Source organism: Loxodonta africana, chromosome 3, assembly GCF_030014295.1.
Source record: "Loxodonta africana isolate mLoxAfr1 chromosome 3, mLoxAfr1.hap2, whole genome shotgun sequence".
Taxonomy (NCBI): domain Eukaryota; kingdom Metazoa; phylum Chordata; class Mammalia; order Proboscidea; family Elephantidae; genus Loxodonta; species Loxodonta africana.
The window spans coordinates 30,859,281-30,873,522 of record NC_087344.1 but is presented as its reverse complement, the minus strand read 5'-3'; the positions used below and the strand labels follow the sequence as shown (position 1 = coordinate 30,873,522).

The following is a 14,242-nucleotide window of genomic DNA, read 5'->3' as shown; positions in this document are numbered from 1 at the left end:
CATCAGTCTTCCCTTGGTCTGTGAGCATCTCAGCGCAGGAACCTCAGGTCCAAAGGACAGGCTCTGCTCCCGGTGCTGCTTTCTTGGTGGCATGAGGTCCCCATGTCTCTCTGCTCACTTCTCTCGTTTATATCTCAAAAGAGGTTGGCTTAAGGCACTACCTAATCCTGTAGACCTCAGCAGCGTAACTGCCACTAATCCATTTTATTACAATATAGTGATAGGATTTACAACACATAAGGAAGTTACATCAGAAGATAAAAATGGTAGACAATCATACAAGGGAATCATGACCTAGTCAAGGTGACAGATATTTTGGGGGGACACAATTCAATCCATGACAGACATCATACATGAAGAAAGCAAAAGATCATTAGAAAGACAGGAAAGAGCCTATAAAACAATGACACACATGAGGAACTCGCTTCTTAGTTCAATCAAGTATACCGGACAAAATGAGCAACACCTGCCCAAAGCAAAGAAGAGAAAGCAGGAAGGGACTGGAAAGTGGGCAAATGGACACAGGGAGTCCAGGGTGGAAACGGAAAGGCATTATTATTCCTCTGACTTCCCTCAAATCCCCTGAAGCTGTTTCCTCTACAGGAACGCCTTTCCACGTCAGGCCAACTCCTATTCATCCTTCAAAACCCAGCTACATCTTTTTAACAAATGGTGCTGGCATAACTGGATATCCATCTGCAAAAAAATGAAACAAGACCCATACCTCACTCCACACACAAAAACTAAGTCAAAATGGATCAAAGACCTAAATATAAAATCTAAAACGATAAAGATCATGGAAGAAAAAATAGGGACAATGTTAGGAGCCCTAATACATGGCATAAACAGTACACAAAACATTATTAAGAATGCAGAAGAAAAACTAGATAACTGGGAGCTCCTAAAGATCAAACACCTATGCTCGTCCAAAGACTTCACCAAAAGAGTAAAAAGATTACCTACAGACTGGGAAAAAGTTTTTAGCTGTGACATTTCCAATCAGTGCCTGATCTCTAAAATCTACATGATACTGCAAAAACTCAACTACAAAAAGACAAATAACCCAATTAAAAAATGGGCAAAAGATATGAATAGACACTTCACTAAAGAAGACATTCAGGTAGCTAACAGATATATGAGGAAATGTTCACGATCATTAGCCATTAGAGAAATGCAGATCAAAACTACAATGAGATTTCATCTCACTCCAACAAAGCCAGCATTAATCCAAAAAACACAAAATAATAAATGTTGGCGAGGCTGTGGAGCGATTGGAACACTTATACACTGCTGGTGGGAATGTAAAATGGTACAACCACTTTGGAAATCGATTAGGTGCTTCCTTAAAAAGCTAGAAATAGAACTACCATACAATCCAGCAATCCCACTCCTGGGAATATAGCCTTTACACGACAGATGTATGCACACCCATGTTTATTGCAGCACTGTTTACAATAGCGAAAAGATGGAAGCAACCAAGGTGCCCATCAACAGATGAATGGATAAATAATGGTACATTCACACAATGGAATACTACGCATTGATAAAGAACAGTGAGGAATCTGTGAAACATTTCATAACATGGAGGAACCTGGAAGGCATTATGCTGAGTGAAATTAGTTGCAAAAAGGACAAATATTGCATAAGACCACTATTATAAGAACTTGAGAAATAGTTTAAACTGAGAAGAAAACATTCTTTTGTGGTTACAAGACGGGGAGGGAGGGAGGGTGGCAGAGGGGCATTCACTAATTAGATAGTAGGTAAGAACTACTTTAGGTGAAGGGAAAGACAGCACCAGGGGAGGTCAGCGCAACTGGACTAAACCAAAAGCAAAGAAGCTTCATGAATAAACTGAATGCTTCCAAGGCCAGTGTAGCAGGGGCAGGGGTCTGGGGACCATGGTTTCAGGGAACATCTAAGTCAATTGGCATAATAAAATCTACTAAGAAAACATTCTGCATCTCACTTTGAAGAGTGGAGTCTGGGGTCTTAAACGCTAGTAAGTGGCCATCTAAGATGCATCAATTGGTCTCAACCCACCTGGATCAAAGGAGAATGAAGAACACCAAGGACACAAGGTGATTACGAGCCTAAGAGACAGAAAGGGCCACATGAACTAGAGACTACATCATCCTGAGACCAGAAGAACTAGATGGTGCCCGGCTACAACCAATGTTCCCCTGACAGGGAACACAACAGAGAACCCCTGAGGGAGCAGGAGAGCAGTGGGATGCAGACCCCAAATTCTCATAAGACCAGACTTCATGGTCTGACTGAGACTGGAAGGACCCTTGTGCTCATGGCCCCCAGACCTTCTGTTGGCCCAGGACAGGAACCTTTCCTGAAGCCAACTCTTCAGACATGGATTGGACTAGACAATGGGTTAGAGAGGGATGCTGGTGAGGAGTGAGCTTCTTGGATCAGGTGGACAGTTGAGACTACGTTGGCATCTCCTGCCTGGAGGGTAGATGAGAGGGTAGAGGGGGTTAGAAGCTGACGAAATGGACACGAAAAGAGAGAGTGGAGGGAGAGAGCAGGCTGTCTTATTAGGGGGAAAGTAATTGGGAATGTGTAGCAAGGTGTATATGGGTTTTTGTGTGAGAGACTGACTTGATTTGTAAACTTTCACTTAAAGCACAATAAAAATTAAAAAAAAAAAAAAAACCCAGCTACAGCACCCCTTCCTCCAGGAAGCTTTCTATGCCCCCTTACCAGATGGTACCCTAGCTCCCCCTCTGGGCTTTCCCAGCTATCCCAGTCCTGGCCACATGGGACTAAGAGTGTCAGCAACTCCTCCCAACCTGGGAATCTCAAAGCCCAGTGCTGTGACCTTTTGGGGCCCAGAATCTTCTAACATGAGGCTGGGCACGGAGTGTAGGTACCTTGCAAATATTTGCTCACCAACTGAGTCAATGAACAAATCAATTTTAATACTGATCAGCCTGAGGAAGGGAGTTTAGATTTGGGCCCTAAACCCCTTAAAATCATGTACAAAATCACGAGTTTATTTTTCAGGGGAGACCAGGAGCCTTGCCTTTGCCCAGATTTTGAGGGGAAAAAGGGAGAGGGGGGCAAGGCACGGAGGTTAAGGACTTTGTCTTACAAATTGGAGGCCCAGAGAGGAGCCATGACTTACCCAAGGTCATACAGCCTGGTAGGAACACAGCCAGGATTTGAACTGTTGTGGCCATCTGAGGAGCTTCCTTGGACTTGGGGCCAGCATAGAAAAGGCCTTCATCCTCATAAACTGAATTTGGAAGGAGAGAAAATTTATATTTATGGGTAATAAACCCAACTGTCAGTCAGTCCACAGATGTTTCCTGAACATCACCTGTGTGCCAGGCACTGGTCTCAGCCCTGGGGATCCAGCAATGAGCAGGACAGGCCCCTGCCTTCCTGGAGTTTCCATCCATCTGGGAGAGGCAGCAATAATCAAGCAAATGTGTAAGATAATGGCAGATAGAGATGTGAGGAAATAGTATGAGGTCACAGGGAGGTACTGGGGACCTAGTTTAGATAAGGTGGTCAGGGAAGGAGGCTTCTAGGAGGAGATAACATTTGTGCGATCCCTGAATGATGGGAAGATGTGGCTATGAGCATTCCAAGCAAAGAGGGCAGCAGGTGCAAAGGTCCTGGGGCTAGAATGAGTATAGGATCCTCAAGGAGCAAGCTCACTGGCATGGAGAACCAAAGGGAGAGGTCAGAGTGTTCCGTAGGGCTCACAGTAGCAGACTGTGAAGGGATTCTGCTACATGCCAGGGAAGTGAGAGGGAAGGTGTCCAAGGCAGAGGAACCAGAGGAAGCCAACAATTGGGGCACGGAAGCGACTGGCCCTGCCTCCTTAGGTGCTGCTATAAACAGAAGGACAGGGAGGGGGAGTGAGTGGGTTGGGACAAAGGTGGCAGGGCCACCTCCAACACGGAACCAGTCACTGGCGTTTGTGACCACAGGGCCACCCCAGGCTGACTCACCAAGATTCTGTGTTATCCAAACAGATACATGCACACTCATGTTCATTGCAGCACTGTTTACAATAGCAAAAAGATGGAAGCAACCAAGGTGCCCATCAATGAAAGAATGGATAAATTATGGTATATTCACACAATGGAATACTACACATCGATAAAGAACGATGATGAAATTGTGAATCATTTCACAACATGGCGGAATCTGGAAGGCATTATGCTGAGTGAAATTAAACCAAAAAAAAAAAATAAAACCCATTGCCATCGAGTCGATTCCGACTCATAGCAACCCTACAGGACAGAGTAGAAATGTCCCACAGAGTTTCCAAGGACTGCCTGGTGGATTCAAACTGTCAACCTTTTGGTTAGCAGCTGTAGCTTTTAACCACTACACCACCAGGGTTTCTCAGTAAAATTAGTCAGTTGCAAAAGGACAAATATTGTATAAGACCACTATTACAAGAACTCGAGAAATAGTTTAAACATGGAAGAAAATATTCTTTGATGATTACAAGAGCAGAAATGGAGGGAAGGAAGGAGGGAGGGAGGGGGTTTTCCACTAATTAGATAGTAGATAAGAACTATTATAGGTGAACGGAAAGACAACACACAATACAGGAGAGGTCAGCACAACTGGCCTAAACCGAAAGCAAAGAAGTTTCCTGAAAAAACTGAATGCTTCAAAGGCCAGCGTAGCAGGGGCAGGGGTTTGGGGACCATGCTTTCAGGGGACATCTAAGTCAATTGGCATAATAAAATCTATTGAGAAAACATGCTGCATTCACTTTAGTGAGTGGGGTCTGGGTCTTAAATGCTAGCAAGTGGCCATCTAAGATGCATCATTTGATCTCAACCCACCCGGAGCGAAGGAGAATGAAGAATACCAAGGACACAGGTAATAGTGAACCTAAGAGACAGAAAGGGCCACATAAACCAGAGACTCCATCAGCCTGAGACCAGAAGAACTAGATGGTGCCCAGCTACAACAGATGACTGCCCTGACAGGGAACACAACAGAGAACCCCTGAGGGAGTGGGAGAGCAGTAGGATGCAGACTCCAAATTCTCATAAAAAGACCAGACTTAATGGTCTGACTGAGACTAGAAGGACCCCGGTGGTCATGGTCCCCAGACCTTCTGTTGGCCCAAGACAGGAGCCATTCCCAAAGCCAACTGTCCAAACAGGGATTGGACTGGACAATAGGATAGAAAATGATACCGGTGAAGAATGAGCTTCTTGGATCAAGTAGACACATGAGCCTATGTTGGCATCTCCTGTCTGGAGGGGAGATGAGAGGGCAGAGGGGGTCAGAAGCTGGCTAAATGGACATGAAAAGAAAGTGGAGGGAAGGAGTGTGTGGTCTCATTGGGGGAGAACAATTAGGAGTATATAGCAAGGTGTATGTAAATTTTTGCATGAGAGACTGACTTGATTTGTAAACTTTCACTTAAAGCACAATAAAAATTAAAAAAAAAAAAAGATTTTGTATTATCAAAGGTCAGCTCCCCAAAAAACAAAGCAATGCAGCAGCAAACTCCCTCCCAAGAGGACTTGCCTTCGATTCTCTCCTCCCTGGTTTCCAGAGGGGTTAAGAAGTATCAGGAAACAGCTCAAAAACATTTGCAGGCTGTGTCTGGGACTCACTCACTGCTGTGTGAATTTTGGCAAGTTACTTCATCCCTCTGAGCTTTCTCTGATCTTTGCTTGTTGACTCACCTGTGAATTGAATACTGAATAGACGTTCCATCCTCTGCCTACATTTTCACATTCATTCTCCACAATAAGGTGAAGAGGTAGGGCTCAGATTATACCCGTTCACAGGCAAAGAAGTGAAGGCCCAGAATGAAGAAGTAATCCTCCTAAATTGGGAGTTAAACTCAAGTCTGTCAGATTTCAGAGGGTGAGGCTATTGAGGAGCCAATCCTAAAACCCTCCTCATAGATTAGTTGGCAACTGGCTGGCACCCAGTGGTCTCTGAGCAGATGGTAGCTATGCTGATGGTCATTAACCTCAGGATGATGTGAGGCCACCTCTCCCAACCTCAGTTTTGTTATCTGCAAAATGGGAATGTTAACCAGTCTCCACCTGGAATTCTCTCCTCACTGGTTTTGGGAGACTTCAGAAAAATAAAGCATGTAAAAATAAACGTGCAGCTCCTCCAAAGGTTAAACATAGAATTACCAAAAACCAAAAAAACCAAACCCATTGTGGTCGAGTCGATTCCAACTCACAGGGACCCTATAGGACAGAGTAGAACTGCCCCATAGAGTTTCCAAGGAGCACTAGGTTGATTCGAACTGCAAACCTTTTGGTTAGCAGCTGTAGCACTTAACCACTACATCACCAGGGTTTCCAGAATTACCATATGTCCCAGCAACTCCACTCCCAGGTGGAGAATTGGAAGCAGATGTCCAAACAAATACATGTACACACATATCCATAGTAGCATTATTCTCAATGGCCAAAAGGTGGAAACAACCCAAATGTCCATCAATGGATGAATGGATAAACAAAACGTGGTCCATCCACACAATATGGGATATTAATTGGCCATAAAAAGGAATGAAGCACTGATATACGTTAGCACATAGATGAACCCTGAAAACATGATGCTGGGGAAAAGAAGCCAGGCTCAAAAGACCATGTGTTGTGTAATTCCTTTTATATGAAATGTCCAACCAAAAAAAAAAAAACCAAACCCAGTGCCGTCGAGTCGATTCCCACTCATAGTGACTCTATACGACAGAGTAGAACTGCCCCATAGAGTTTCTAAGACGCGCCTGGCGGATTCGAACTGCCGACCCTTTGGTTAGCAGCCGTAGCACTTAACCAGTACGCCACCAGGGTTTCCATGAAATGTCCAGAATAAGTAAATCTGCAGAGACAGAACATAGGCTAATGGTTATGAGGGGCTGGAGGGGGGTGTTGTTAGTTGCCGTTGAATCAGCTGGATATAAGGCGACCTTAAGTGTAACAGAACTAAACACTGCCGGATCCTGCGCCTTCCACACAATCGTTCGTATGTTTGAGCCCATTATTGCAGCCACTGTGTCAATCCATTTCATGAAGGGTTCCCTCATTTTCACTAGCCGTCTACTTTACCAAATATGATGTCCATTCCTAGCAATTGGTCTTTCCTGACGACGTTTCCAAAGTAAGCAAGATGAAGTCTCACCATCCTCGCTTCTAAGGGGCATTTTGGCAGTCAAGATATATTGATTTGTTTGTTCGTCTGACAGTCCACGATAGACTCAGTTTCTTCACCAGTTATCCGTAATGTTAGCATTCGCTAATTTTAGGACATAGATCACCAGACCGTTTTTCCTAGTCTGGCTTAGTCTGGAAGCTCCACTGAAACCTGTCCTCCATGGCTGACCGTGCTGGTATTTGCATAATGGTGGCATAGCTTCCAGCATCACAGCAACCCGCAAGCCATCACAATAGGAGACACTGACGGACAGGTGGTGGAATGAGAAGTGACTGCTTAATGGGTACAGGGTCTCCCTTGGGGTTAATGAAATAAATTGGAACTAGGCACAGGGGTTGAACAACATTGTGAATATACTAAACACCACTGAATTGTTCCCTTTAAATGGTTACTTTAATGTCAGGTTAATCTCACCTCAATAAAAATTAAAAAAATAGATGACTGGCCAAAAGCAAAGATGAGAAGGCAGGAAGGGATAGAAAATCAGGACGAAATGAAAGGGGGAACCCAGGGCAGAAATGGGAAGAGTGCTGGCACATTGCGGGGAATGAAACCAAGGCCACAAAACACTTAATGTACAAACTATCGAATGGGAACCTAATTTGCTCTGTAAACTTTCACTTAATGCATGATAGAAGAAAGAGTTACAGAAACCATAAAAAAAAAAAAATGAAGAAGGGGTGGGAAGTGGGTTGATATTATTTCACCATTTCCTTTGTCACAGCCATGTAAGCCAGACACATGATTAATCCCATTTTAGAGTTGGGAAATCAAGGTAGAGAAGGGAAGTACTCCACCCAGGAAGTAGGGGTAAGTCTGATTGGACCTAGGGTCTGTCTGACCTCAGCAGGTTCTACTCCTTTGCCCAGGATCCACACAGGTGACACACACCTACGGTGAAGTCACCCTTGGACACAGGTGACTCAGAAACAGGGCAGAGAGCAGAAGCCAGGATACTGATCAGCGTGACCTGGTACTTTTCCTCTGCCCCAGGAAAGCCCAGTGAAGGAACCCACAGAGAAGGGACCATCCTTTATTCAGGCAGAGAACCTTCCCTTATTGTTCCTCCTCTGTGCTCAGTCCTGGCTGAATCTCCCAAGAGGACTTAGTGCTGGGGCTGCCCCAGGGAGCTCTCAATCTGGAGGGTTCCCTCTGGACACGGAAGCTCCCAACCTCAAAGAATCAGGGCTGGGCCAGAGCATGGAGCCTGGGACTGAAAAAGCCAAGAAGAGAAAGCAGAGCTGGGACAGGGAAGCCAGGGGGACCCTAGGACTGGAAAAACCAAGAGGAGGAAGCCGGAGGGGAAGGGAGGGTTTCCCAGAAAACAGGATATTGAAGCTAGGTTTTGAAGAATGTATAGGAGTTCACAGGTCAGATGAAAACACTTATGAGTATTTGATACACTCGTATACATAACAAGGGAGTATGCAAAGTGATATAGGCTTTGGGGAGGGGAAATTGGTAATATCGAGCAAAATTATATATGCATTCGCCCTCATCAATCATGTATAGAACATCCCAATGATTCTTTGGCAAAAATAAGATGTATGAACAAAGTTTTTCATGGCAGCACTGTTTAAGGTCTCAAAAGATTGGAAATAGCTCAACACCCATCAACAGGGAATGGCAGAAGAAGCACACATATCCACACAATGAAGCACTACGAAGCTGTAAAAAGGAACTGGGAAGATCTCTCTACAGTGCTGTGGAGAGAGCACCAGGAAACATCGTTAAGTGGAAAAACAGCAAAGTGGATTAAAGTGTTTACATTACGCTACTATTTAAGAAGGGAGATAGGAATAGACACATTACATATTATATTAAATTTATCTTTTAGAAATTATAGGAAAAAAAAAGCCAAACTCATTGCAATCAAGACGATTCCAACTTATAGCTGCCCTGTAAGACAGAGTAGAACTGCCCCAAAGAGCAGCTGGGGGACTCAAACCACTAACCTTTTGATTTGCAGCCCAACGCAGCTAAACACTGAGTGACCAGGGCCCCATAAATTGTATACATATATTATTAACCCACCACGTGTCTGTCAGTTTGTCATACTATGGTGGCTTACGTGTTGCTGTGATATTAGAAACTTTGCTACAGATATTTCAAATACCACCAGGGTTGCCCTTGGAGGACAGGTTTCAGCTGAGCTTTCAGACTAAGACAGACCAGAAAGAAGGGCTTGGCAGTTTACTTCTGAAAAAATTTGCCAGTGAAAACCTTATGAACAGCAGTGGAACATTGTCTGATATAGTGCTGGAAGATGAGTCCCTCAGTTTGGAAGGAGCTCAAAATATGACTGGGGAAGAGCTTTCCGGACCGTCATTTCCTGATGTGACATGACTCAAAATGAGAAGAAACAGCTACAAACATCCATTAATAATTGGAACATGGAATGTACAAAGTAAGAATCTAGGAAAATTGGAAGTTATCAAAACTGAAATGGAATGCATAAGTATCGATATCTTAGGTTTTAGTGAGCTGAAATGTACTGGTATCGGCCATTGCCAGGAATGACAAATTGAAGGGTAATAGTGTTGCATTCCTCATCAAAAATAACATTTCAAGAACTATCCTGAAGAACAATGCTGTCAATGATAAGATTATATCCATACGCCCACAAGGAAGACCAATTAATACAATTATTATTCAAATTTACACACCAACCACTTAGGCCAAAGATAAAGAAATTGAAGATTTTTACCAAATTCAACAGTCTGAAATTGATCAAACATGCAATCAAGATGCATTGATAATTTCTGGCAATTGGAATGTGAAAGTTAGAAACAAAGAAGGATTGGTACTTGGATAGTAATGGCCTTAGTGACAGAAACAACGTTAGAGATAGCACGATAGAATTTTGCAAGACCAACAACTTCTTCATTGCAAATACCTTTTTTCAACAACATAAACAGTGACAATACATGTGGACCTCGCCAAAAGGAATACACAGGAATCAAATAGACTACATCTGTGGAAAGAAACAATGGAAAACTCAGTATTATCAGTCAGAAGAAGGCCAGGGGCTAACTGTGGAACAGATCATCAACTGCTCAATGCAAGTTCAAGTCAAAGCTGAAGAAAATTAGAACAAGTCCAAGAGAGCCAAAGTACAACCTTGAGTATATCCCACCTGAATTTAGAGACCATCTCAAGAATAGATCTGACGCATCAAACACTAAGGACTTAAGGCCAGAAAAGCTGTGGAATGACATCAAGGACATTATACATGAAGAAAGCACCAAAAAATCAAACCCACTGCCATCGAGTCAATTCCAACTCATAGTGACTCTGTCATTAAAAAGACAGGCAAGAAAGAAAAGACCAAAATGGATGTCAGAAGAGACTCTGAAAGTTGTCCTTGAACATAGAGTAGCTAAAACAAAAGGAAAAAATGATGAAGTAAAAGAGATGAACAGATTTCAAAGGGTGGCTCAAGCAGAAAAAATACCATAAGGAAATGTGCAAAGACCTGGAGATAGAAAACCAAAAGGGAAGAACATACTCAGCATTTCTCAGGCTGAAAGAACAGAAGAAAAAAATCGTAGCCTCGCGTTGCAATACTGGGAAAATATTAAATGATGCAGGAAGCATCAAAAGAAGATGGAAGGAATATCCAGAGTCACTGTACCAAAAAGAATTGGTTGACATTCAACCATTTCAGGCGATAGCATATGATCAAGAACTGATGGTATTAAAGGAAGAGGTCCAAGCTGCACTGAAGGCACTGGAGGAAAACAAGGCTCCAGGAATTGACAGAAAACCAGCTGAGATGTTTCAACAAACAGATGCAGCACTGGAAGTGTTCACTCGTCTATGCCAAGAAATTTGGAAGACATCTACCTGGCCAACCAACTGGAAGAGATTCATATTGTGCCCGTTCCAAAGAAAGGTGACCTAACAGAATGTGGAAATTATCGAAAAATATCATTAATATCCCACAAAAGTAAAATTTTGCTGACGATCATTCAAAAGTGGCTGCAGCAGTACATCAGCAGGGAACTGCCAGAAATTCAAGCCAGATTCAGAAGAGGACATGGAACAAGAGCTATCATTGCTGATGTCAAATGGATCCTGGCTGAAAGCAGAGAATACCAGAAAGATGTTTACCTGTGGTTAACTGACTATGGAAAGGTATTCTACTGTGTGGATCATAACAAATTATGGATAACATTGTGAAGAACGGGAATTCCTGAATACTTAATTGTGTTCCTGAGGAACTTGTACTTAGACCAAGAGGCAGTTGTTCAGTCAGAACAAGGGGATACTGCATGGTTTAAAGTCAAGAAAGTTGTGCATCAGGGTTGTATCCTTTCACCATGCTTATTCAATCTGTATTCTGAGCAAATAATCAGAGAAACTGGACTAGGTGAAGAAGAACACAGCATCAAGGTTGGAGGGAGACTTATTAACAACCTGTAATGTATAGGTGACACACCTTGCTTGCTAAAAGTGAAGAGGACTTGAAGCCCTTACTGATGAAGATCGAAGACCATAGTCTTCAGTATGGATTACACTTCAACATAAAGAAAACAAAAATTCTCACAACTGGACCAATAAGCAACATCATGATAATCAGAGAAAATATTGAAGTTGTCAAGGATTTCATTTTACTTGGATCCACAATCAAAACCCATGGAAGCAGCAGTCAAGAAACCAAAAGACGCGTTGCATTGGGCAAATCTGCAAAAAAAAAAACATCTTTTTAAAGTGTTAAAAAAGCAAAGATTTCATTTTGAGGACTAAGGTGCACCTGACCCAAGCCATGATATTTTCAATCGCTCCATATGCATGTGAAAGCTGGTCAATGAAAAAGGAAAACCAAAGAATTGATGCTTTTGAATTCTGATGTTACCAGAAGAACAAACAAATCTGTCTTGGAAGAAGTACAACCAGAATGCTCCTTAGAAGCAAGGATGGCGAGGCCATGTCTCACATACTTTGGACATGTTATGAGGAGGGACCAATCCCAAGACAAGGACATCGTGAATGTCTTTCTTGGTAGAAAGTCATCGAAAAAGAGGAAGACACTCAAAGAGATGGAGTGACACGGTGGTTGCAACGATGGGCTCAAGCATAACAACAACTGTGAGAATGGTGCAGGACCGGGCAGTGTTTGATTCTGTTGTACACAGAGTTGCTATGAGTCAGAATCAACTCAACGGCACCTAACAACAACATTAAATTAATATATTATTATATTTAATAATAAAATACTTGTTTACCATTTTTTTCTATTATTTTAATGTTAATTTTATTATATTATAATGTAATTTACGTAATATTATTAAATTTGCAGTTTATCATCCAGATTAGCTGGAGGCAGGAGGCTTGGATGATTCTACCCAGGGGCCTCCTGTTTGAAATTTCTATCTCCTTTGACGTTATGGGTATGCACAAACATTTTTGCTTGCCCTCCTATTTCATTATTCATCGTCCAGCTTTTGCACGCATATGAGGTGATTGAAAACACCATGGCTTGGGTCAGGCGCACCTTAGTTCTCAAGGTGACATCCTTGTTTTTCAACACTTTAAAGAGGTCTTTTGCAGCCCATTTGCCCAAATGGTAGATAATTGTTTTTCAATAGACATATCCCAGCCAATAAATGAAGAAAGAATGATATTGTTCAAATATCGTTATTTTGTAGCTGTCATGGATCTAGGCAAAAAACATCACAATAAAGAGAGACAGTGGATGGAGGTTCAAAAGAAACAAAATGGACCAGGCTGTCAACTGAGCAATGGATACATATTGTTGGTTGCCATCAAGTTGGCTTCAACTCACGGCAACCTTATATCGAAACGTTGCCTGGTCCTGCATCATCTTCATGATCATTGTTATGCTCAAGTTCATTGTTGTAGCCACTGTGTACTTTTGAGTGCCTTCCAATCTAGGGGCTCATCTTCCAGTACTATACCAGACAACATGCCGTTGTGATCCACAGGGTTTTCACAGGGTAATTTTCAGAAGAATATTGCCAGGCCTTTCTTCCTAGTCATCTTAGTCTGGAAGCTCCACTGAAACCTATCTACCGTGGGAGACCCTGCTAGTATTTGAAAAACTAGTGGCATAGCTTCCAGCATTATAGCAACACTGAAGTCACCACAACATGACAAGCTGACAGGTAGGTTAATGAGCTCATTAAAAAACCAAACCAGTTGCTGTCAATTCTGACTTACATGACCCCATTTATGCAGAATAGAGCTGCACTTCATAGGGTTTTCAAAGCTGTGACTTTTCAGAAGCAGATTGCCAGGGCTTTCTTCCAAGGCCCCTCTGGGTGGACTCAAACCACCAATATTTCTGTTAGCAGCCAATCATGATAACCACCCAAGGACTCCAGTGGGTACATAGGGGTTCATTATACAATTCTCTCTGCTTGGCGTATGTTTGGAATTTTCTACATAAGGAAATGTTTGAAGCTCTTTGTCCTGTGTCATTCTCTTGGGGCAGGGTGATGACAGCTAGGTGCCTGTGGGTGCTCAGTAAATATACCACAGGAAATGCCCACATCTGACCCCACTCATCCCACACTCATTCGTGGCCCCTAGCACACTGCCATAGGCTGGGCTCCCCATTTCTGTGCAATATCCCAAGGCCTCAGTTACAAAACTTCCCTTCTCCCCAGCTCCAGGACAAGGTGCCCGAGAGATGAATTCTCACCTTGACTCAACTGAATCCAATTTAGGCCCGCTGGGGCCTGCACAAAAGCCCCACATGGGAGGTTGCAGGGTCAGCAGCTGTCACAGCACAACTCTTTTTTCCCTTTGGCAAACTCAGTTCAACCAGTTCCTGGGCTACGGAAATGACTTGGCTATGGTTTGAGCATGGCTCGAGGCCCAGCCCTAAGGCCCAGCTGGCTGTTGGAGGGCTGGGAGCCAGCAGGGCAACCCTAGGCTTAGACAAGTGCCCCAGATGCAGAAATAACACATGGCTGGGAGTCTGGGCTCCTTCAGGCCATGGAAGTTGGGCGGTGATAATAGCCAAATGAATTATCTCGGTGGCTGGAATGAACTTCAGCCGGGAAGGCTGGGGCAGGTGGGTGGGTGGGCCAGGCAACCC

At 43.3% G+C, this 14,242-nt stretch overlaps 1 protein-coding gene across 13 annotated transcripts in view; it reads right to left on the bottom strand.

The window, feature by feature from the left end:
- The window catches only part of LOC100671951 (ultra-long-chain fatty acid omega-hydroxylase), an 81,493-nt gene that overhangs the window by 47,540 nt on the left and 19,711 nt on the right, over window positions 1–14,242 (bottom strand). For 9 of the 13 annotated variants that reach the window (XM_064280882.1, XM_064280880.1, XM_064280884.1 and 6 more), the window contains one exon: window positions 3,140–3,250. The exons of 3 other annotated variants lie outside the window; for them this stretch is intronic. The gene's annotated coding sequence lies outside the window, so the exon portion shown is untranslated. Of the gene's footprint in view, window positions 1–3,139; window positions 3,251–3,334; window positions 3,812–14,242 lie in introns of those variants that run through there. One more of the 13 variants, XM_064280891.1, reaches the window with a different exon arrangement.